The 25,650-nt window shown below is 38.0% G+C and overlaps 1 protein-coding gene across 1 annotated transcript in view; it reads right to left on the bottom strand.

Moving 5' to 3' along the window:
• Positions 1-25,650, bottom strand: part of atxn1a (ataxin 1a) — a 77,080-nt gene that overhangs the window by 38,892 nt on the left and 12,538 nt on the right. The window lies entirely within an intron of this gene.

A 25,650-nucleotide genomic window follows, 5' to 3' on the forward strand; every position in this document is an offset into this window, starting at 1 on the left:
AAACACGAGTTACGCTCAGATCAGTGTTTGATCCTTCACACCAGATCTGGGGAATCGAGATTTTGGTTTCTTTGCGATTGGCATAAAGGGGTACAGCATCCCATCCTTTTTCTCGGGACCTCAGATCTGTGAAGCCAGAAGAACCATGAACTCAGTGTATCCTCTCCGGGGTCTCACGTGCGAGATAAACTGTTTCCTTCTGAGAATTAGATAGCAGCGATTTATTTCCAAGTGACGTAGCCGGTGCTTATAACACGTGTGTTGCAGCAAAGAAGCAGATCTGCGTTCGTGTGACGTCTTCGTGTTAATTTTTGCATGCATTTTTGCAGCACTTAACAAGTATACACTTCAACCATTTCGTCCAATTCTGAAAATTATACTCTGTACCACTTTGGCAACATTGTATTTTGGCAGACAAGCTAATAAAGTATCATTGACGAGAGAGAGCGAGAAAGGGAGAGACCAGACAGATGGTCGCAGCAGGAGGGTGCAGTAAAACTTGTGACAACAGCCATTAGTGCTTCAGGAGTCTAAGACCGAGGACAGATAACGGGAAGTGTGCATGTGAATGATGGAGAGAACGATTGAGATTATTGAACGATAGAAAACATGAAGACTTGGATCTATAGACACTGAAAACAACATGTCTCCATGCGCAACACAACGCTTTGCTTGCTCAGTTGTGCGCCTGTTTCACACTTTTAAGTGTTTGAATAAATATGTTCTCAGTTTTACAAAACGTTTAATTAGATATTTCATGAAAAGTCGTTAAATATGGAATTCCAATCCTGCCAAAATACAAAAATAGATCCACGAAGAAATGTAAAAAATCGAAAATAAATAAAGTAATTGAATTTTCTAAAAATATAAGAAAGAATGAAAAATAGATATTTAAACTTATATTTTTTATTCCTTTATTTAAACATTTATTAATTTGTACATTTTTGTATTTCTTTTATGCATTTATGTTAATATATATGTATTTCCACATTTTTACATTTATTTATTTCTACATTTCTGTTTCCATATGGTAATGAGGGGGTGTGTCTTGCTTCAGACATAGCAGTCGAGCACAGAGCATAAATAAATGTGAAAATGTAAAAATACATATATACTGTATTAACATAAATGCATAAAAGAAATACAAAAAATGAATAAATAAATAAATACATACATTTTTTGAAAATTAATTTTTGTATTTATTTATTTATTTTCGCTTTTTTACATTTCTTCATGGATTTATTTTTGTATTTATTTATTTCAAATTTTGGCAGTATTAGAATACCATAGTTTAATGATGACAGCAAATATGAAGTGTGGGACATTCTCATGACTCTAGTTTGCACTTTACAGAGCCTGAGGCTTTCACAGAGATAGATGTCAGGACAAAAAATCTGCACACAGTTTTTCTGTTTATGTAACCGAGACCATATGACTGCGAAAATATTAACCAATAGTATCGAATCACCCAAAAAATCCAAACAAATCCTGCATGAAAAATTCTCATCCTGTTTCAATCACCATGAAATAAATGGGAATTTGGGAATGCCATTGCGCAACAAAAGAAAGGCAAGCTAAAACCCCGTCCAGACACAAACAATACATCAAAAGCATGTATTGTCGGTCGCTTGCGTTCTATTGTAGTTGTGCTGGGTAGCCCCGCCCACTCTCAAATGTCATTGGTCCACATTTCTACTTCACATGACAGTACAATACATTTTAAACATTCTGATTGGATGTTTTTGTGTGGTATCATGCAGCATTTTTGCTTTTACTGTTTACACATAAACTGTAAATCATGACTTATTATTTTTCATCATTATTGGAAAATAACCTTTGTGCATAACAGATTTGCCATTAACCTCTTGTAGTATTAACTAAAACTCCAAGGACAAGTTGCTCGTAATATTTCACAAGCATTTATGAATAATACTTCAGAGCCTCAACCACGACCAATGTGTGAATGATCAGTCAAACTCACAGTCACGAGCATATCTGTGTTACTACAGTGAGAAAATTATTACACCAGGTTCTGTTTATCAATAGGTAACCAAGCATGAGACTAATTCCTCGAAGTTTGATTAAAACACAGTCTTACAGCTTGTTCGTATTGGATTGCATTAGTCGTTTTAGTGTCAGTAAAACTGTAAAAACACCATAAACAAGAGTACAGATGCTTCAAATTTATATATTTTGATCCATCATGTGACATCAGCTGGGACCGCAGGTCTTAAACAGCAATGGCGCAACTTTTGCAAGCTCAGTCTTTTAATGAAACACTTGGCTCGCACTGCCAGCGTCCTGTTAATATTTCCCTGAATGTGACTTCCCCTGAAGTTACTATCAACTTATCCGCAGTTTCTGTGTTGGGTAAACAAGATTGCCTGGATAGTTCAGGTCAGTGTTTAAGGTGAAATGCACGAGCAGTTTAAGTGCACATCTGACAACTATACATTGTGCAACAAAATAACAGATTTTGCGTAAGTCTGACGTAACAAAATAAAACATGTCAATTTCAATCAAGAAACCGATATGGCAACTGTCTTCGTCATTTTCACACCGTAGATCTTTCAAACCACTGTGACATGACAACAACCACCCCATAAAACACCAGGCTGAATAGACTGGACTTAGACTAGATTTCACACTCTATTGAGGTTCCACAAAGTTTTCTGTGTACAATCTGACATCACTACAATGAATCTGAATCGCTGAATCTTTTCGTCATCAGCCTACTGACCAGATCATAGCTCGACTGAGTTCAGATCACATGGGAAAAACTGATGACACTGACAGGGATTTTCTGCTACTTTTTGGACTTTATCTAGCACAATTGCACTTTATTAGCAAGCGTCCTTATCATTTGAACATAACAAAGAACAACCTATGTAAAATCTAATGTAAAACTATGGTTATTTACGCCCATTGTAAAAAAGAAGGATGTGATTCCCCCATTCTGTGTTTTATAGCAGGGTCAAAATGCCAATGTCTTGGTATCACATTTATAACCCAAAGATTCAGTTCTTAGGGATGCTCCGATACCATTTTTTAAAGACCGAGTATGAGTACCAAAATTTATTTTCTGGTACTCGCCGATACCGATACCGATTCCTGTACCTGTATTTATAGATTTTTTTGGATGATTTGGCAATTCTCCAAGCACAACACACTGAAACTAATAAAAATAGAATAGCTTCTTTATTCCGAACAACTCCACCTCAAACTCATAAAACAGACATCATTTCATGTGCTTGTCAAACTCTTAAAGCACAAATTTCAGTCAGTTCTGTCAGGTATGTCACGTGAGGTATCGGTCTTTCGTATTGGTGTATCTTTACAAGTACATGAGCTTGGTATCGAGCCAGATACTGTATCGGTGAATCCCTAGTTCTTACTATAATGACACTTCACTCGCAGCAACAAGCACTGATCTGCATTTTTCTATCAAACTTGAGGAAAAGTTTTTATACCCAATATTGTCAAACTTCAGAATACACACACACACAGAACCCATATGCCATGTACCTGTTTGATGTTCCTAAAACGTTTCTATTCCCAGAATTTACTCCACAAAGTCCATTTTAGAGTACTAGAGTACAGCGTGAGTGTGTGTGTGTGTTACACAAGAGTGCAGCGTGTAAGGTTGCCATGGGCAAATATAGGACAAGCAGTAAGTCAATACCATCAGTGTAGCAGAGCTTGCTTAGTAAAGAAAAGAGAGAGGATGATGTGGGTGACAGATGCAGATACTGTAGGAAGGTTTAGGGCAGGAGTCTTCAACTAAAATAGCTTGAGGTCCAGTAAATGAACCCTCCTTACCAGCCGAGGTCCGGACAATTAAACATCTCAAAATATGAATAGATGGTGACGGCATAACAATGTCTGACAACAATATAATGAAGGAAAATGTGCAAAATGCCCTAATCTCTAAACCTGCACTGAACATACATTCATTTCAACATTAACAACTTTAAAAGTAGGGCTGTCAAACGATTAATCGCGATTAATCGCATCCAGAATAAAAGTTTGTGTTTACATAATATATGTCTATGTACTGTGCATATTAATTTTGTATTTATAAATACAAACACATACACATGAATACATATTTAGGAAATATTTACATGTATTTATTTATATTTAATAATAATTGAAATTATATATAAATGTTTATTAATTTTTAGATTTTCCTTAAATATATGCATGTATGTGTATGTGTTAATAACTACAAAATTATTATGCACAGTACACAGACACATATTATGTAAACACAAACTTTTATTCTGGATGCGATTAATCACGATTAATCGTTTGACAGCCCTAAAAGAAAACAAAAGGGTTGTTTTCTGCTGAACTGAGAATAACAAATAAAAGCATCAAGTTGACTGAACATCCTCTGATAACATTTCAGCTCTTCTTGTGGCTGTTGCAGCTGAAAGGGGGTTTGTTTTTTTCTTTTAGTTTATTTTCCTTCTAAAAGTGTTTCACACGCAGCTAGCCTTGATGCACTCTTTTACTATTTTCCCATCAGTAAAGGGCTTGTTATGTTTTCCTAAGATCCACTGTATTCTTAGTGAACATTCATATGCTCGTTGTTGGGCGGTAAGTGAGTGAGGGAGGACCCGTGTAGATCGCTACTACTGGGCTTTGAGCCAATATATTTCTGTGTCCTTACCTCGGACTGCTTCGGGTAAGTTTCTTCAAAGTGTCTATGTCTAGTTTCATAATGCCGTTTAAGGTTTCCACTTTTGACAACCGAGACAGACTCCGAGCAAATGAGACAAACGGGCTTGTGCATGTCGATGCAATAAATGCAAATCTCTCGACCCAGTCATCTCGGAAAACATGGTTTTCAGCGTCAACTTTTCTAACTTTTGAAAAGGACATTGTTTTTCAGTCACTGACAGTTACATCTGTCTGCACGCTGTGCAGCGAGTCTGTCGCGGCTCTCTTCTCTCTGAACGTAGCAACAGTGCACATATATGTTAACTGTCCATGGCGCCGTAGGAATCAATCTGCTACTGAGCGGACTTTGATGTGCCTGGTATAAATTTGATTGCATTATAAAATAATGTAAGCCGTTCATTTATTTATTACGTCAAAAGGCTTTGCGGTCCGGACGGACGCATCTCGCGGTCTGCATTCAGACCGGAGTCCACTAGTTGGTGACCCCTGGTTTAGGGGTTTGTATGTGTGAAAGCGGTGTATGTGTATTAGGGTTGCACGGTGTACTGGTGCTACGGTAGCATTGCGATGCTAAAGCTTCAAAATACCCGCGATGCCTCTATTTTTGAAACGGTAGTATCGTAGTACCGTAGGTAATGTTGCATATGCGCATTAATATTCATTTGAACACTTACATCTGCCTTTGTGCGGTGTTTATCTCCTAAATGAATGTGTGTTTTGAATGACTCGGACGAATGATTCTAATTAGCGTTTTGAACGAGTTGGTTAAATGATTCACTAACTCAGTGGAAAATTGACGCCACCTACTGGCCGTCTTAGTTCTTATTTAAAGTAAGCCTAATATTTCATTTAATAAAGACTGCTGTATCAATGAAATTTGTCCTGCATTTGAATTAGTTCCCACGTAAAAAATGATCTAGTGTACTTAGTACACAGTAGTACACAGTAAACTACTAAAACTCATAGACACTAGTGTTTTTGAGTCTTACCATAGTAAACATAAGTAAACTACAGTATTTGCTACAATTTAACCAATTAGTACAATTAATACAACAAAATATTATAGTGCAAAGTATAATACAGTTTACTATAGTAAATACAAAATGTTTCATCTAAATCTGTGCTTTTTTGTATAGATTTGAATTATGACCATGGCACAGCATCGTGATACTACTTGGTATCGAGATACTTCAGCTGGTATAGTATCGTAAGACACGTTTATGGTACCGTGACAACCCTAATGTGTATGTGTATATGTATGTGTGAAAACAGTCACAAATCAGAGTCACCTGTTGCACAAACATTAGTATGATGATGATGTTCGTCATATATTAGTAGCTTAACACGAATAATATTTCCCTTACATGGATTTCAAAACTGTAAGCGTAGATAAATGAATGATACTACATATACAGCTGAGGTAAAAGCAAGAAAATGTCTTGATAGAAGCTTGTCTGTCAAACTGATATTTGACCTCTATAGACTCACTAGGTCAGTGGTTCTCAAACTGGGGGCCGTGGCCTCCTGGGGGGCCCCAAGATGGTTCCAGGGGGGCCACAGATTTTGTGGCATTTTAGAAATATAGATATTTATCATAAATTTTGTGCAATCAAACATCAGAAAAACAACACCACCAACCAAAAGAATTGATGTTTTAGCATTGTTTAACTGAATATTTTCTTGGTTTAATTAAAATTTTAAGTTTAAGATTATAAGTCTTTATTTGGGGGGCCGCAAAGCAATGCACTCTACACAAAGGGTGCCTTACAACAAAAAAGCTTGAGAACCACTACACTAGGTTCACCAAAAAATGAAAACTCTTCAAACTCATGCCATCCCAGATGTATGACTCTTTTTTTGAAAAACAAATAAGTTTATATTAAAATGGCACCATGTTATCTTTTATAGCACCGAAAAGCATCATTAAAGTAATGCAAATAACTCTGGCGGGTTAATAAAAAGATCAGCATGTGAGAGAAAATTATTATTATTTTGAGCTGTGAAATCTGTAATCCAAACAAGCATAACCATGAGCAAAATTTCCATAAAAAGTCGATACGTTCAAATCTCATCGGTTCTTGTGCGTCTCATTATTGTTGTATTATATTTCCTCAGAAGAACCAACAAGATTTCATGAGAAACTGTTCATATGTTGGTAAACTATTCCTTAAAGCATTGAAGCTCTATTAAGCTACATATTATCTTACTGCTTAAGAAAATGAACTGACTGTTCTGTGTGATCTTTCTATCTCACATCTGAAGCGATTAAAATATCACCATCCGCACAAGATATAATGATGCACGATGCCCCATACACCTCACGCAGTTGTCATAACGTTCATGCAATGCACACGGAGTCATTATGACTTTTACTTCTGCAGATGGTAAACCAACAGCATCTCTGTTCTCACCAGACAAAAAGAAAACGAGATGAAACGGCTCCAGCAGGTGTGTGTGCATTAGAGGACAGCAGGTTGAAAGCTTTCCTTCCAGCACGCACACGCAGTCCTGCAGTGAGCATGCTCGGTGGCTCGAATCGTTCAAGGTCAGCGCTGCCACTGCGTGAGTGAGAGGCAGATGATGATGACATCATTACTACAGCAGCAGCGCCGATCAATAGGCAAGGAGCAATGAGTTCATCGCAGCCAACACCAGATGGCTTGATCCACCCAATGAAAAACAACATGCGTGTGTGTGTCTGCCTCTCAAACACACACACACATCCCAAAAGCACCCAGCGATGGGAAATTCCCTCACACTCACACTGAAGCTGATCTAACCAGGACAGGCAGTTGTGTTTATCTCTGATCTCCAGCGTTTAAGCGCTGTGACCGAGCGTGCGGCGAGTCGCTGTGTTTTCAATGATGAGGAATGGCTGTACACAGCCTCTGTGCTTAGAGACGCTCCCTGTTTCCACAGCAATATTACGGTCTATTCATTCTATCATTTAATATAATGAGACAAGACGAGCTTATTCAGTCAGGGAAAAAGCAATATTTATACACAGACAAGTGACTCATGCTGGAGGATGGATTTGGTTGCGTATAATATAAATGGGCTCTAATATGTTCGAGCAATTTCTAACGGCGACATGCTTTTCAGTTCACTGTAGTTTATTGGGAAAAACAACAACAGAAATCGATTGCTTAAATGCTTTAGATTCAAACCCGTGGTTTTATTATGGTAAAAGTGCGGTGACCATGTTTTTTGACACATTGTTGTTATCGTTTGTATTACCACAGTTTAACTACAAACATCACGGTTAAACTGGGGTTACTATAGTGAGGACATGGTCAATTTGGGTGTTACTACGGTTTGGTTTTACTACAAAAGAATGGTTTTTACTACAGTTACTATGGTACATTTTATTAAGGGAAGCGTAATGATCTGTTGTCAGCAAAAAATGTATGATGCTAATAATAATTTAAGTATGATTATATAAGTGATCTTAAAGGAATGGTGCACCCAAAAATTCAAACTCTGTCATCTTTTATTCACTCTCGTGTTGTTTTAACCTGTATATGACTTTCTTCTGTGAAACACAAAAGAAGATATTTTGAGAAATGTCTCAGTGGTTTTATGTTCATACAATGAAAGTCAAAGGGGGTCAATGTTGTTTGGTTGCCAACGTTCTGCAGAAGTCATAGAGGTTTTCAATGAGATGAGGGCGAGTAAATGATTTCAAAAAGAAATGTCATCTTTCAACAATCGCTTTGTAAAAATGAAATGGTGTTTATTTAGTGTACACTACACTGCAAAAAATGACTTTCTTACTAAGTTTTTTTTTCTTATTTTCCGGTAAAAATGTCTAAACATTCTTGAATCAAGAAGCATTTTCTTGATGAGCAAACTGACCTAAGAAAATAAGTCTTGTTTTTAGTAAAAAAAGAGAATTTTAAGTGAATTTGTGCTTAAAACAAGCAAAAAAATCTGCCAATGGGGTAAGAAAAATACTCTTGAATTGAGATTTAGAAAAAGGTAAACCTTAATTCAAGATTATTTTTCTTACCCCATAGGCAGATTTTTTTTGCTTGTTTTAAGCACAAATTCACTGAAATTTCATATTTTTGTACTAAAAACAAGACTTATTTTCTTAGGTCATTTTGCTCATCAAGAAAATGCATCTTGATTCAAGAATTTGTAGACATTTTTACTGGAAAACAAGAAAAAAAGACTAAGTAAGAAAGTCATTTTTTGCAGTGTATATACGCATTTAATATAATTTATATACAATTTTTATATATTCAAACAGCTTACTTAAATCTTCACCTCACATTTGTTGAAAGGCACATTACAAGATTCAACACAAATGCAATTCACCTACAATGACCCCAGACGATCCTGAGAATGTATAAGTGCAGGTGAACATTGATACCTCAGCTGTAGATACCACCAGCACAAATAAATCATGGCAAGAGCAATCTTGTCATTAACAATCACAAAGCCTGTCAATCAACCTACGATCACCATTCAATACCTCCCTTTTGTACTAAACTACTGAGAGGTAAAGCAAGAGCTGGAGGAGAGGATCACTTTTACACACACACAGTGCAGACAATACCACACAAACACACCCAAACTCATTTACAACTGCACAAAAAGCCACTCAGAGCTCTTCGTCACACTGTAAGTAGTAAAACTCAATCCCTGACAGGCTCATTACGGGCCGGCTCTGCCCGTCTTTGGGTCATTGTGAGGGATTGATGTACAGATAGCTTTGTGCTTCCTGCATTTCTCCTGCCTGTGTTAACATATCGGCTGCGCTGGGACAAACGCATCAGTAAGTGGATAGTACGAGGGCCAGGTACTTCTCTCAGGTTACCCTGCCGTACCCCAGACTGACCTCATTCCTTTCCGTCTCTCCTTCTCTATGCCGTTCTGTTCCGAGGGCCTCATTGGTTGATATTCTCTGCCACGCTGACTGACAGCATTGTCAACCAATCACATTGTGACATTCATTTATATTACATTCATGCATGTGGCAGACTCTTTTATTCAAAGTGACTTACAATGCGTTAAAGAAAAACTTTTAGTATGTGTGTCCCTAGGGAATCGAACCCATGACCATTGCGCTGCTTATGCAATTCTCTACCAATTGAGCAACAGGAACATTTGCATAATACAATGCGTACGTGTGCTTTCCTTTTGGACAGGGACAAGCTCTTTTCAACAAAAGCAAGACAAGCAAATGAATAAGTGTGACACGGCTTTGAATATTTGGAAAAAGTGAAGCACAGCACAAAGGTCAAGGACGAATGGCTCATGTTCAAGAAAAAGGACACCATTTTTGTGACTAAAAAGTTAAAGGGATAGTTCACCCAAAAGAATTCTGTCATTTACTCACCCTCAAGTTGTTCGGAACTTGAATACATTTTGTTGTTCTGCGGAACACAAAGAAAGATCTTTGGAAGAATGTTTGAAACCAAAAAGTTCTGGGGCACCATTGACTATCATAGTAGGGAAAAAATACTATAGTAGTCGACAGTGCCCCAGAGCAGTTTGGTTACAAACATTCTTCCAAATATCTTTCGTTGTGTTCAACAGAAAGAAATGTATATAGATTTAAAACAACTTGAGAGTGAGTAAATGATGCCAAAATTGTCATTTTTGGGTGAACTCTCCCTTTAAGAAATTGCATGCAGTTGTTTTTCACATCATAGTCAGAAGTGTGTTGTATTTCAATGTTGAAATGCATCTTCACCCCAGCTTTATCAGCAGAACGAGACGACAAGCAAACTAATCAAGCACCTAAGCAACCACGCTTGATATGCGTAGGCTTTTTAAATGTGTGTGTGTACATGCAAGATTGTGTATTTATATGTGATCATTACTGCACACTTTGAGAACACGTCCAATTATTAACTTGCCCGAGGAATTCACACAAGCACACAGACAGACTCAAACCAGACGGGCACTTACAGAGGCAAAGAGAGACAGATGGATAAGAGAACAGAAGAAAAGAATCTGTCTGCAAAAGCAAGAATCAAAGCTAGAGATACACAGGCAGATGGACAGATAAGGCAAAAGCCAGTGAGTGAACACAGTGAGAGCGGGAGACGCGAGAGAGATCAATATAAAAGAGAAAAAGAGTAAGAGACAGAACAAGAAAGAAAAGATGGGTGAGGGTATTTCTGAAGATCTTCAAACGCTGGAGACTCTTGCTAGGGGGTCTGTAGGAGCATGTATAGAGACCTCTGCTTTTGTGGACCCCCTACTGCGAGACAAGCCTGAAAGCAAACCATACAAGCCTTTCTGCTGACAAAAAGTCTTACTTATACATAATTTATAGTATATAAGGGCTTTGCATATTAATAATCAGTAACTTTATATAGTTTAAATATCCTTAGGTTGTTAAAGGACGCCCACGCAGAAATTTAAATTCTGTCATCATTTATTCATCCTCATGTTGTTTCAAGACTGTATGATTTTATAACACAAAAAGAGAAATTCTGAAAAAGGAGTGTAAATATAAAAAAAACATCGTGTTAAAGGCATAACAACGTATACAAATGACTAGTCCCTATTCAAAGAAACACTTTATTTGGTTAGTTTTGGATAAACTATTTCTTTCAAAAGAAATATGATACAGAAAACTGACTTAATTTGACCTTTGTGCATACAGTGCAAACTATTTTAATGTAATAGCATGCTGTGAATTTATACTGTCACTGTTTTGTACTGTGTATTGCTTTTAAAGGGATAGTTCACCTTTTAAATGAAATTTCTTTCATTATTTACACGCCCTCTTGTCATTTCAAACCTGTATGACTTTCTTTCTTCTGCAGAATACAAAATAAGATATTTTGAAGAATGTTGGAGACAGAAAACCGTTGGTCCCCATTGACGTGCATTAGTAGTTTTGTGTCCATACAACAGAAGTCAATGGGGACCAACGGTTTTTGGTTACCAACATTCTTCAAATTATCTTCTTTTGTGTTTTGCAGAAGAACGAAATCCCACAGGTTTAAAATGACAACAGGGTGAGTAAATGATGACAGAATTTTCCTTTTGAAGGTGAACTATTCCGTTAATATTGTATATTTTATATTATTGCTCTTGGTATTGTACTACTTTATCCTTTTTCATATATTCATTTACATTTTATTGACTTTGTAATTTGTTGTCTTTCTCAAGAGGAACGGACAAAGAATCTCAATGTGCTATGGACAAATGACATAGGTCTTGAATCTTGACTGATGTAAATAAATATTTTGGTCACAAGGTGGCACTGTATTTCACATCTACTGTACGTTCTCTATGAAAACAATAACTGTTCTAGGACCTGCATGCATATTCACACATTCACAATGTAAATATATTATTACACTGACTGTACATTAACTGATTTTACTCAGCTCAATGTGAGCATCACAAATTATTCAATCAGATCTTTACATACAATGGAATGACAAGTGAATAAATAACCCCCTATAATGTAATATACAGACCTACACATCACAACATCACACATAATTTACAGTTTGACAACTACTCCACAAAATGTAAATATGTGATCCGATGAGGTGCCAACACAGACCAGAGGAATTCACCGTGGGAAGAACCTGGAGTATGATAACTGCGTGTGGTTAGCATAACATATGGTCTCGGTTTGGGTTTGAACAAGTGGTGCTGAGCCTGAGAGCTTTCAAAACAGCCGTCATCAACTTTTTATAGTTTTAGTCGTACATATGGTTGTTTCTAATCTAGCGCAGAACACCCTCCCTCAACACAATGTCCCAAGCAGGCATATGCCACAAGTTTCCACTTTTAAAGCCGAAATGCGGCACAACCTCAGCCAATCAAAACACAGTTGATGCTTAATATTAGAGATGCACTGATATATGGGCCAATAATCGGTATCGGTCGATAGTTTAAAAAGAGCCTGATATATCCTGTCAATCAAAAGAGGACAGGAAAATTCAATAAATGTATGCACCGCATGTAGAAAATGTTAAGAAACATCACCAGTTTGATGTTGAACACTAACAGTCATTATATGAATTAATAACATTCAGAAAGTGATGAAATATTCAATATCGGTATCGACAGACATCACGCCAAATAATCGGCTATTCGTATCGGTGGAGAAATGTTGTATCAGTGCATCTCTACTTAATATACATTTATATGGATTTTGGACCAATGCTACAAAAATAGAAACAAGCAACCAATGCACAAAAAAAAAGAAACACTCCCACTGTCAGCTTTATCGCAACACGTCTGGTGTAATAACAAACGCGTCTTCACTTTCTGTAATCACAAATCCGGTTTGCATCCGAATAAATTCAAGTGACTGGGTAGGTGGGTGGTTTTCCTACATCTGTACAATATGCTAAACAGCAGATAACCAGATTAAACACCTCCAGGTCATGAAAGTGAGCGACAACAAAAAAGCAGAGCAGTCAGGCGCAGCAAACGAAGGGAAACCCCGGCGTATGAAAACTCCAGCTTAGCCTTCGACAGAATGTGACATCACGTTGTGAACGAGGCATGAAAGTATGACATTTTTACAGCTTTTAGGCCGTCCCACAGCCTGGCGCTGTGAGGAGAACAGAATAGCGGGCGTATATTGCCTACATTACATGGCACGCTTGGCAAACCCTCAGCCATTATTTGAGACATTCCCTTAATGACATCTCATGCCTTATTACCTCTCTTTTCCTAAAACCTCTCTCTCTTTTTCCTCTCTCGACTCCCTCATCTCTCACACTGTAAAATAACAGCATGTCTATTTTTATACAAACTGCACGATACACAACCTGTGTGAACAGACGTCACAGGTCTCCGTTTAACTGGGTTACTTGTCGCTCTGAGCACTAAAGTGAACTCAAAATCACCCCTTGAAACGCCCTGAAGAAGTGCGTGTTTGGACGGGTCGTACGTGTCGCTTTAAGAGCGACGTGGTGTTCATCAAGGCAACCGCACGCCGTGGGTCTATTTATAACCTCTGTCTTTGAGGTCTCTATTACATTTGCATGGGAGCCGTGCTTTCACCTCCCTCTCATCACATTTACATACGCCGTGTGGTTTTCCTGCTGCGGGGTAACCATTCCTCCAGCTTTACTGATGTGTGTATGCATGCATGTGAGTAATTGTGTTTGCGCGTTATGTGGCAGTCACTATCACAGCAGCGCTCCTGACTCACATGGTGTCGTGAGTGAGATCGGGTATAACGTAAATCATGGTTCATGACCGTGTCTAAAAGCTTTTTTGGATGTTTTTTTTAAAGCGAAACCAACCTTCTAGAAACATCCGACCACAAAATACATCAATAGGTGACAATAGAGTTCAAATCTTGGAAACACAATACTGTAGTTTGAAAAATGAAACTGACTGCAAATCTGTTACAAAAAAAGTGGACTGCACACGATGCCCCAAATGGACCTTTGTCACATTTCCGGGTTTCTCGGCAGCGAAAATCGTCATATAGTTGCTTAATCTCCTATAGACCGTTTCATCGAACGTGGGCGCGCCTGACCCCCAGTTAACTTCCGGTCTGTGTTCGGCTAGTGTCTAATAATATAACTTTTTATATTTTAATTATGTCAATATTCATTTGTATTATTATTTTACTGTCTAATATTTGTATTTAATAAACGATTTGTTGAATTTTGTATGTTCATTCTATTAAATAAACAATTTGTTTAATGGGTCCTGTAGTTCGGTCGCATTTAAACAAACCGTATGGTACTTTGACATCTAGCGGTTATGCTTGGTATCTAAATTCAAAATATTGGAGAGACAAGTTTAGCCAAGTAACGCTTCTTCTCGCTTTTTTTTTTGCTTGTTATCAGAAATAATCTACAGGCACTCTATTGTTTGTGAATGTGTACCGGAACTTCAGTTGGGGTCACAAAAGTGCGCATGCGCAGTAACGTTTGTTTATCTTGTTAAGATGAAACCACCTATAGCGGTGACTGGGAGACTACCACAAATATATGTTTTGCATTCTCATTTGCTCAAATAGCAAGAGAAAAACTCAAGGATAGTGTTTTCACTGCTTTCAATAAAATGAAAAAAAAATAGAGAGAGTCTTATGAGAATGATGAGAGTGACTTCCATAGATGCTGTATAAGAAACACCCTCGCATTAGCGTGAACTATCTTTTTTGTTATTTGATGCAAAGATAATATAATACAAAGTACAGTGTTATAAACGTACATACGCACATTTAAAAATAATAATAATAAAATACGCTCCTGCACTCTCGCAACCATAGCCGCTATCGCAATGTGCTTGTCAGTAACTGCGTTTGTGGCTTTCGTTTCTCATTACTACAGTGTGTGCATGCGTGTGTGGTTGAGTGAGACGTGTGTACTCAAGAGAGTCCGACCGAATGAGTGTTTATGATGAGTCATTTCTTGAAACAGTGGGTGGGATTACTTGCATTCACTAAACCAGTGTGTGAGCATGCGTGTGAGAGCAGCGAGTGCATCCGTAGGAGCACATGTTTCAATTTGCACCCGTATCAGTGGCCATGTTTAAGTAAAAGAGGCCAGATCTGTAGGCTTTCCACACGTATCGGGTAAATGCAGCCTGAACAAGAGAACAGCTCTGATACAGGGTGTTGAAGATACTGGCACAAGATCAAATAAAAGCATCGCAAAGCAGCTGCCAAGCACTGTAACATCAGATCCACTCGCTCAAGAGGAACATCCTACTAACGCGCATCAACGCGCATGTCTGCCGACTCGCCGTTATTGAACTTTACGGTTTGTGATGAAAAGATAATCACAGAGATACAGCGATACATATAGACAGTTTGGGGCCACAAAAACTTAACTTCCGGTAGACCTCCGCAAAGAATCAATAACTGTTGAGTAGTTTTAATTTAATTTAATTGAATCCAATTCATATAAATTAAATATAAAAACATATATATTATAACCAAACACATTAAAGGAAGTTAACTTAGGACCAGGCGCATGTGTCTGTCTACAGCAACATGGAATCACAAAATAATCTAGTTCATAACTGATATCAGGACAAAAAGACTATGAACAATTTAAGACCAACAATAAACGATATTGCAAACACAGTGACAAAGTAAATACTAAAATACTAACTATAATTGTTTGTGCTATGAAGGATACCTCGTACACATTGTTGAGGGCACATGCTTTATTTTGGCCTGGCAGAGAATCAAACGGAGGTCAAATAAAATCCCACAGTTTTGCATCACAGGAGGGACCTGCCGGATTATTCCAGCCTATTATTAAGAAACGTGTGGTCAAGCCGAGTATCTAATGCTTAGGCCATAATAAGCGGTCCCTGCCACAAGCTTTAATGCAAACACAAGGTAGAGGTCATTAGCAGTGATAGCCATCGACGTGGGCTGATCCTTTCGCTCAATGCTGTGTGCAATGCAATCAACCTTGACTTGGAGCCCAGCTGGTTTTACAGCTCTTTCTGTGGGGAGCGAAACATAGCAGCCTACAGCTCGCTTGTCGACTTTACAACCATCAACGGTCCTTTGCATATAGCAGGCTTAGCATTTCTGCTAGACCAGGAAAATGAAACCAAAGGGTTTCACAAACTTAAGTCTAAAAGGCTGAGTCCACCGCAGCTGCAGCTGATGCAATTTATCTCCAACATAGGTGCATGCACACAAGAACAGATGCTCGATAGTGGAGTACACGCTCGAATTTACAGATGCAGCAAGAAAAAGGATTTTCCCTGCACACTGAAAATATCCTATCCTATTGTTTTAGTTGCATTATGAAAAAATCCTTACACACAAAACACACTCTTGAGCAAAACTGTTATTTGTCCATAATACTAAACCTTTATGTGTTCAGAATTTTAAGAAGATGCCAGGGTGTCTTCCACTACGAAAACAAAAATATATGGGAATATACAGACAAAAACATACTACGTTAAATAAAATATATAATATAATACATATATCGGAAGCAAGTGCCTTTATTTTTCAAATATAAGAAAAGAATATATACGATTTAATATACAAAATTGATGAGGTATTATTCAATGTACCGTAATATTGTAATATATAAACAAAATATTATCCAGTTTATTTTCAAATATAGCAGCGGAAAAAATTAAGAGACCATTCCAAATGTTCATTTAATCAGCAGTCTGTTGAATTTCAGCAAAATCAAGTCACCCAACAGCAATGTGAAAGACTGACAGCATGACAAGACACATGACAAGACACATGAAAACTGATCAAAATCAAGGTTATCACATAAAAAAGTTATTTAAAAGTTTATTATTTAATGATTTGTTCATTATTTTGAACTTTTCCGAAATACATGTACAAATATTACTGTTGTATTCCTTAAAAGTGAATATGAAAAACACAAAGCATGTTTTCTGTTATTTTGACCCGTTTCACTAAATAAATAATAAACGCAAATAGGAACAATGTTTTTATTTGAAATTTGGGAGAAATGTTGTTAGTAGTTTACAAAATGAAGCAAAATGATCATTTTACCTAAACACTATACTATAAATAGTAACTTAAAAAAAAACTGAAAACATTTTTTTCCGCTGCTGTATATATTAAAGATTTATTATATTGACATTTAATATATAGGAAAATATATAGGAAAGTATCTGACCATGTTGCTTTAGGGTTTATAAAATGACAAGAGTCCATCCCCAAGACAAGATAATATTCAAAGCCCTTTACATACAGTACACTGTCCAGTCTATGTGATTATTTTGTCTATTTTGCACTTCTGCAGTTGCACACACGCACGCCTTTGAACTTCCCTGAAGAATCCGGCACTCATCTGCTAACAATTTGGTGTGGTCACAGGCTGTACTAAAAACAATGTAGGAAATGTTCACACATTTCAGCAGATTTCGATTTGCAGTCATTTGATAGGTCTCCATTGCGTGCACTAAAGTCCCCGTGGGATCGCTAGTTAAACGGTTCTGAAGGCGAGGCGGGTATGGAGATCCGCGTGGGAGCGCTGGGGCCATAATCAGTTTGCTTCCACCGTGTCGTTCTTCTATTTGTGGCAGATTAGTGCTATCCACAACAGTTTGACAAACAGCTTTCTGCAAAATGAACCAATCGTGGCTTTTTATCCCATTTGGGGCGTGCGGAGGAAGGGCAGCAAATGACTTGTGTCATTATTAATGGACCAGCGCTTGTGATAATGCATCTACATTAAGACCCACACATTCCGCAAGCTCATTCTCTCCCCGCAGCTGTCTGCAGCCCTCAGCGGGGCTTTTAGTTCTCAATCAATCGAATCTGCTCCCACTTACGCACGCGTGTTCGCGCAGGGACGGGCGCGCACACCGATGTATGCACCAACATGCACGTACGGTTGAAAAATCGAGATAGAGTCCCCGTGTGAGCTCGCGAGCACAACCGTACAAGAATCTTTTGCTTTCCTTGCTGTGGGTGTATAATGTAGCGTTGCAGAATGTCCACAGTACCTATACAATCCTGGGACTCCCACGCTCTTTAATTTAAAACTGCGTGCTTTATTCTGATATAGTACAAAAATGTACTGTATAAGGGAAGCGTTTGGCCAGGGGCCATCGTTGAAACGAAATTCCTACAAGAATATTATCAACGCTGCTGATATCACAGGAACCCACATCAACTGAGCTTAATGATTTTACCACACACAAGTCTACTGTGAAACAAAGGATTCACCACCTCTCTCTCTCTCTCTCTCTCCAGAACAGACCCAGGAGAGTCAGGAAGGGGTTCTAAGTACAGTGGAAAAGCCTTGATTTTATCATCGGAGTTTTCCTGGTCTCCAGTAAACCTTTCTGCACTAGACTCCCTGTTAAGGGCTGTTCACACCAAGTATGAGTTATGTAAGGGATAATGCACAGTGTTATCGCAGAACAAACCCTGACAGTGTGATCAGGGCCCGAAATAAAGCGGTAACGACCAGCTAACTGTACATTATCCCGCTTATTACATGGCTACTCATAAGTACGTTTTTAAACATGAAATATTGATTAGAAATAAACTGCCCATCCAAAAAAAGTCACACACTCTTAATATTTCGTTGGAACGTATTTAGCTTTGATTACGGCACGCATTCACTGTGGCATCGTTTGGATAAGCTTCTGCAATGTCCAGAATGCCCATTTTTTTATTCGCCAAGATCTTGATGGGATAGTCCGACCTCTGTGCAACGTCTTCTCCAGCACATCCCAAAGATTCTCAATGGGGTTAAGGTCTGGAGTCCGTGGTGGTCAATCCATGTGTGAAAATGATGTCTCATGCTCCCTGAACCACTCTTTCTCAATTTGAGCCTGATGAATCCTGGCGTTGTCATCTTGGAATATGTCCGTGCCATCAGGGAAGAAAAAACCCATTGATGGAATAACCTGGTCATTCAGTATATTCAGGTAGTCTGCTGACCTCATTCTTTGGGCACGTAACGTTGCTGAACCTAGACCTCCAATCCAATGGGAGAGGCTCTTACAACAAAACCAGTCTCATGGGTCAATTTTTCGAAATTTTGATTTTTACATTACCTGAATGCTGTATAAATAAGCTTTCCATTGACGTATTGTTTGTTAGGATAGCCCCGAATAGAATATTTGGCCGAGATATCACTTTTTAAAAATCTGCGGGTGCAAAAAAATCCAAAATATTGAGAAAATCGGCTTTGAAGTTGTTAATCAGAGGCGTTGTAGCTGGCAGCTGCTAAGAAGAAAAAGATTTGGTTTAACGCTCTCTATTGGCTTACAGCTGTAATGGCGTTGTGGCAAGTAGATGAACCCTAAAGCAGAAATTCTAAGCTTAACATAGATACCAAACTTGAGTGGGTAATTTCCCAAAGAGTGGGCAGCAAGCGAGTGAAGTTTGTAGGCGTGTTTCCAGTCATTTTTGTTAGGGATTTTGCTGCATCCACTCACAAAAATAAAGTTTTGATATATTTACGGTAGGAAATTTAATAAACAACCAGATCATTGTAATATAGATACCATGACCGTTATCTTTATTATAATTTTTGGTGCCATTGTTGGTAGCCTACACAACTGACCATAATGTGTGAAAATAATGAATAATCAGTTTTGTTTTGACAAGCAATCTGTTTGCTTACCACTGAAAATCAACACTGTAGGGGTGAGCATTTCTATGTAAATTGATATACTGTATATAACTTGAACAAGATGAAAAATTTCCAAGCTCGCTCGAAATACAATCAATTTCCGACACGGTTTTCCATGCATCATTTTTTTTATTATATCCCTGCATGTGGGCAGAGACAAATCATATAGAGTAAAATCACAGTAACAATAGACACCAGTCTACAGTATATCGGAGACGGATCAAAATCACCTTTTTTCAACTCTGTTAAGTCGTTGGACACGTCCACATTGCATCATCAATGGTTGCTATCGTTCATGTCACCAGAAATGACCAACTCTCTCTAAAAATGATTAACCTCCAGTCGCATGGCTGCTGATTTTCTCTGTGACTGTCCGTAATGTTTGTGGACACAGTGTATCTGTTTATGGGCTAGTCATATGATAGTGAACTCAGTCCAGTAAAGGGGGAGTTTAAGTGCTACAGTGCACCGTCAACACGCAGAGAGAGAGAGAGAGAGAGACTTCAGAGTTTGATGCTTCCTTCCAAGATATTTTATTTCAGTGAATAATTAAAGGTAGAATTACATGTGTCCTTTTAAGAATAAGGTAATCCCAGAATGCACTGCAACAAATCCAGTGAAATACAGTAATTGATCCAAGCTCATCTATGGATGAGACAAAAGAAATGTCAATTAAAAAAATATTTTATTTAATACCAAATATAGATCACAAAAAATGTATACCTTTAATGCGCTGTACCTTGCGTTGGATAAAACAGTCAACCAATTTACATACATAAAATAAATAGTAAATTAAAAATTAAAAACCGTTGATAATCGAAATGGACTTCACTTTTTCCAAAAATGTCTATTTTTAATCTCTATCGAGGATGTAAAGTTTCAGGAATATGATTAATCGATTGTCATTAAAATGATCAATGAACTAATCGATTTATCAGTAATACCACATAACACATATACTGTAGAGAGCTCCACATGAACAAATCCACATAATAAAATCGTCTCCAACAGAAATGTTTTATGATCTTACGAAACGAAAATTCTGTCATCCTTTACTCACCCTCAAGTAGGGCTGTCACCATTATGAAATTTGATTGACAATTAATTGTCTAATAAATCATTGCAATTATGGCGATTAATTGTCTGTTTTAGGGCTTTGACGATTATGACGATTAATTGTCTGTTTTTGAGCTTTGACATTTAATTCTCATGCATTTTTAATTCAGCGATTGAAACGACCATATTGTTCTGAATATAATAATGTTTTTTTCTTGGAAATACATCGGAAAAAATTGGGTCATCATATATTTAAGGTTTAGGCTTTTACCTGTCAATAATACAACCGCCAAATACTTGTAAATGAAGTAAATTGATCAGGTGTGAATTGAAGCCACCATTAAAATTCTATCAGTCATAGAAAAGCTTCTAGTCTGTTTTTTTCTCACTTGCAAGACTACAATAAAATTTAACTTGTGTGTTAGTGAAATTTTGGTAGACTGGTTTTCACACTGAGATTTGCTTAAATAATATTAAATTGTACTGCAGGTAATTTGTATATGTTTTAGTTTTTTTTGTGATTGTGATTGTGTTGTGGTGGTACATTTTACAAGTATTAAGTAACAATATATACACTAAAATATGCAATATACAGATACACTACAGCTCCCCCTAGTGTCTTCTATAGAGATGTGCAATAATCGCGATGATCTGAAACCATCGCGATGAGGTCAAACAATCGCGATGAGACGATTATTTAATAATCGTGACAGCCCTACCCTCAAGTCATTTCAAACCTGTATGACTTTCTTTCTTCTGCAGAACACAAAAGCAGATATTTCGAAGAAACCGAACAATGGTGGAACCCATTGACTTGCATTGGTTTTGTGTTTGTACAACAGAAGTCAATGGGTAGCGCTGTTGTTCGGTTACCAACATTCTTAAAACGATTTTCTTTTGTGTTCTGCGGAAGAAAGAAAATCATACAGGTTTAAAATGACAAGAGGGTGAGTAAATGACGACAGAATTTTCGGTTTTGCGTGAACCATCCCTTTCAAACTCTTTGATCTCAAGGCATGTGGGGATTTGCAATATAATGTCTATGTAAACAAAGATTTGGGTGAAGAAGACAGTCTTAAAAAAGGATATAAAGAAATTATACCAAACGAGTTAGAAACCATTTCCACACATCCATTAAACAAATGATGTATGAACGTTTATTACAGCCCTGCTATAACTTACATAATACATGTAATACCACACTTGACATTGCTTGATATACTATATGCTGAGATAAAGATCTATTACTTCTGTCCTACTTGCATAGACAAAATCATTTCTTTACTTTTCTATTCAGAATCACTCTTTCCTAATCACTGTTACACTTGTTAATAGTTCTTTAAGTGCCGCCTGAAAATCACCTTGATCCATTTATCCGTGTCTAAGTCCAGAGGAACAATTGAGATCATGATGATCGGTCATGCGGTGTATAATCAATGCAATGTATTGTGTCATGGGTGACATCTAATCCAGAGGAAAAAGAAAGTATGGGTATACTGTAATTAGCCAAACTGAGAGAGACCGTTCACAGTGTCATTGCATACTGTGTTGTGTTTGGGTTTAACCAATCATTCTCTCATAAACAGCAGATTCTCACACTGCGGCTTGTTACTGTGTGCATGACACTGACCCAGGGTCAGTGTAATTATTGGTGGTTATGTAGCAGTCCTGCTTACATGGACGACCTCAGGGCAGTTACAGAACAAGCCCTTGAGCTTTTCAATCTTGCCCTCTGGAATTGTGGGTGATGGAGAGAAAAACCACAACCTTGACTCAAAGCAAAGCTCCAGGTGCATGAGAAAAGCAGAAGACGAGAGAGAAATTCATTTGGTGGAGAGATTAAGAGACAGCGATGAGTTTCCTCTTGAGACTTTTATGCGCCATTCAGAACCGAGAAATCGTTTTGCACGCTGACCCACCATCCACAACTTTCTGACCTCTTCATGTCTAAGAGAAACATTGTATATGGATCTGATTTCTTTAAGCATCTTTCTGAGAATCATCCAATTTATTTGTGTTCGGTATGGTTCGGATAGGGTTCGTCTAGATCTTCCACACTAAACTCAGTAAATCATTTCTACATGGACCTTGGGCCTAAAGTATGCAGCGATACGCACCGATGAACACACGTCAAACAGTGACCTCACTTCCTGTTGGGGATCACCAGGTATCACATCTTAACAGTCCTGAATGTATGAGTAGGAGGATTTTGGGTGCTATTTAAAACTCATTCGCTGTAGTAACCTCATCCTCTCTAAAGGCATGTGAAATGCTTTGATTCACCGATGAGAAGGACTGGCAAGTACTGAAACACACAAATGTAAAAAAAGTAACATAAAAATGTCCAAAAATGGAAATAACGCTGTCAGAGACTTCACAACCGATCTTGCGATCATTCTCTCCCTACAGGCATTCCCATTTCCCACCATCAATTTTTTTCCCTTTCAACGCATGCTTTGCAGCAAACCCGTAAGGAAACGAATACATGTGCTGCCTCCATCGTAGCTGTGAACTCGGCTTGTATTTTTAGGTCTAAAGTAACAGCTCTCCAAACACACAGATCTCTCGCCGACGCAGGAGGAAAGATTATAAGTGTACTGACAATAGATACAGCATGTGGCGAAGAATAACATACTGCGTTAAACCAACTCGAGTGCACAACCAAATGCTATGCTCGTGTTTTACAATGAGTTGGACGATGTGGACATCCATCAATTTTACTGCGATCCGCTCTCATCCTGTTTCTCATCACAGGACTGTGACTTTGCTCCTCCTGGACCTCAATAGTCACCAAACACAGTTTACACTGTCAGACAAACATTTAAACAGGATATGACTTGGCAGTCTCAGAATGTGGTCATCCAACATGTGTTTCAAAAAAAGTATGATTAGCATATGGACCAGGGCCATGCAGGCTGAGGATGGAGGTTATGAGAAAAGAGCTCAGGACACAGATTTAAACAACACCGGGGTTCTTTTACTCCAATGACTCAACTGCCTGGACCACATCCTCATAAAACACACTGTGACCTATCAGATCACTCGGCGTAAATTCCCACAAATTCTGCCAGTGAAATGGGCTGTAATGCTACCTTGTTGTCAAAATGAAATGACAGTCAACATCAAAGTAAAACCTGTAATGAGTGTACACAATATCGTCACTGTCCTTCCAAAACCTTGTATCTCCATTTTTTGTGTTTTTTATTTTTTGTCATAAATCAATATTATTAGTCATCCTTTATGTTTGTGACTGGGTTTTGCAAAAATCTAACCATTAGAAAGTATTAAAAAGTGCTCGTCAACTTTGACAACACAGTATTTAATGGTTTAAAATGAGTGTTTTTTCTGTTTCCTGAAAAACTGAATTTGGACAATTTGAATTTTGTTTCGGAAAGACAGCGTTGACATGCAATAAGATAAAGATTTTGGACAGGACCATTCCAAGAACTGCTAGATGTCTTCAAAAACAAGTCCTTTTATTAATCCGTTTTATGGCACTACTTAAAAAATGACACATTTCAGCTTCAACATTATCCAAAGGCGCATGTGGCCTTGGTGAAAAAATTCTGTCATCATTTACTCTCCCTTAAGTTGTTCCAAACCTGTATAATGTATTTGTTCTGATGAGCACAAAGAAAGATATTTGGAAAAATGTTAGCAACTGACATTTCTAGGACGTCATTGACTACCATAGTAGGTTCTACTAGTAAGTTCTGGGGCACCATTGACAACCATTTAAATTTTTCCTACTATGGTAGACAATGATGTGCCAGAAATGTCAGTTGCTAACATTTTTCTAAATATCTTTCTTTGTATTCAACAGAGCAAAGACATTTATACAGATTTGGAACAACTTGGTGGGGGGTAATTCATGACAGAATTTTCATTTTTGGGTGTAGTATCACTTTAAGACAATTCAGAGGCGGAGTTATCACATGTTAATGTAATTTATTTTAGAATAGGCCGAACATCTACCCATGATAAACATATATGTGTTATGTACAATAAAACCAGAACACATGTATTAATAAACGGCATTGGCCAATTTTTTATGAAATTTTTCAATTTACAGTTTCAAAAGCGCATCAAAGGCAGCAAGACATGAGAAAAGAAAGCCATTAAATATATAACAGGGCACATGCCTTGGACTGTACGTCACATCTAATATCTCAAAGCTGACGACTACTATAAATGCCCCTTATGACATCATGATGCCATTGGGTTTACAGCAACACACAAGCTGTGGTGTCCTCATGTGCTCCACACAGCCACAGAATTCATTAGGATCTGAGAATTGGACATATACTCATAAATCAATGTGTGAAGAGAACAAACTACAAATAAAGTTGATGAAAAGACAGATGTTTATGTCTGTGTGCGTGAAAGCGAGAGAGCGAGAGAGAGAGAGAGAGAGAGAGAGAGAGAGGGAAAGGCAGTGAGGCAATGTGGCAATGACTGGCTTTTGATGGATTGGTTGGCAAGAGCTCAGCTCCTATCCTGTCTCATCCATCTTGCACTCTCTACTCTCTCTCTCTTCAGTCGTGGTGATACCAGGGCATCATCACAACACGGCACCAGCACTCCAGTGTGCCCTGTGACCATGGAGATGAGAAGAGCGTAAAATAACACTCCTGCTATGCGGATGGCAGTGCCTACGCCTGCGCTCAACTAGTCTCTGTCGCCATAAAAAAGCCTACATCCATCCATTCAGAATTCATCTAAAAAACAAACTGAAGGGGTTAAAATTGAGCCGTTTCACAAAGCTTTTATCAGCAAGCTTTGATTCCGATGGTGTGGGATCTTTCACGTGGCGTCCCAGGCCATTTTTAAATGTAAGACTCATTTGTCACTT

This window comes from Triplophysa rosa, linkage group LG16 (assembly GCF_024868665.1).
Source record: "Triplophysa rosa linkage group LG16, Trosa_1v2, whole genome shotgun sequence".
Classification (NCBI taxonomy): Eukaryota; Metazoa; Chordata; class Actinopteri; order Cypriniformes; family Nemacheilidae; genus Triplophysa; species Triplophysa rosa.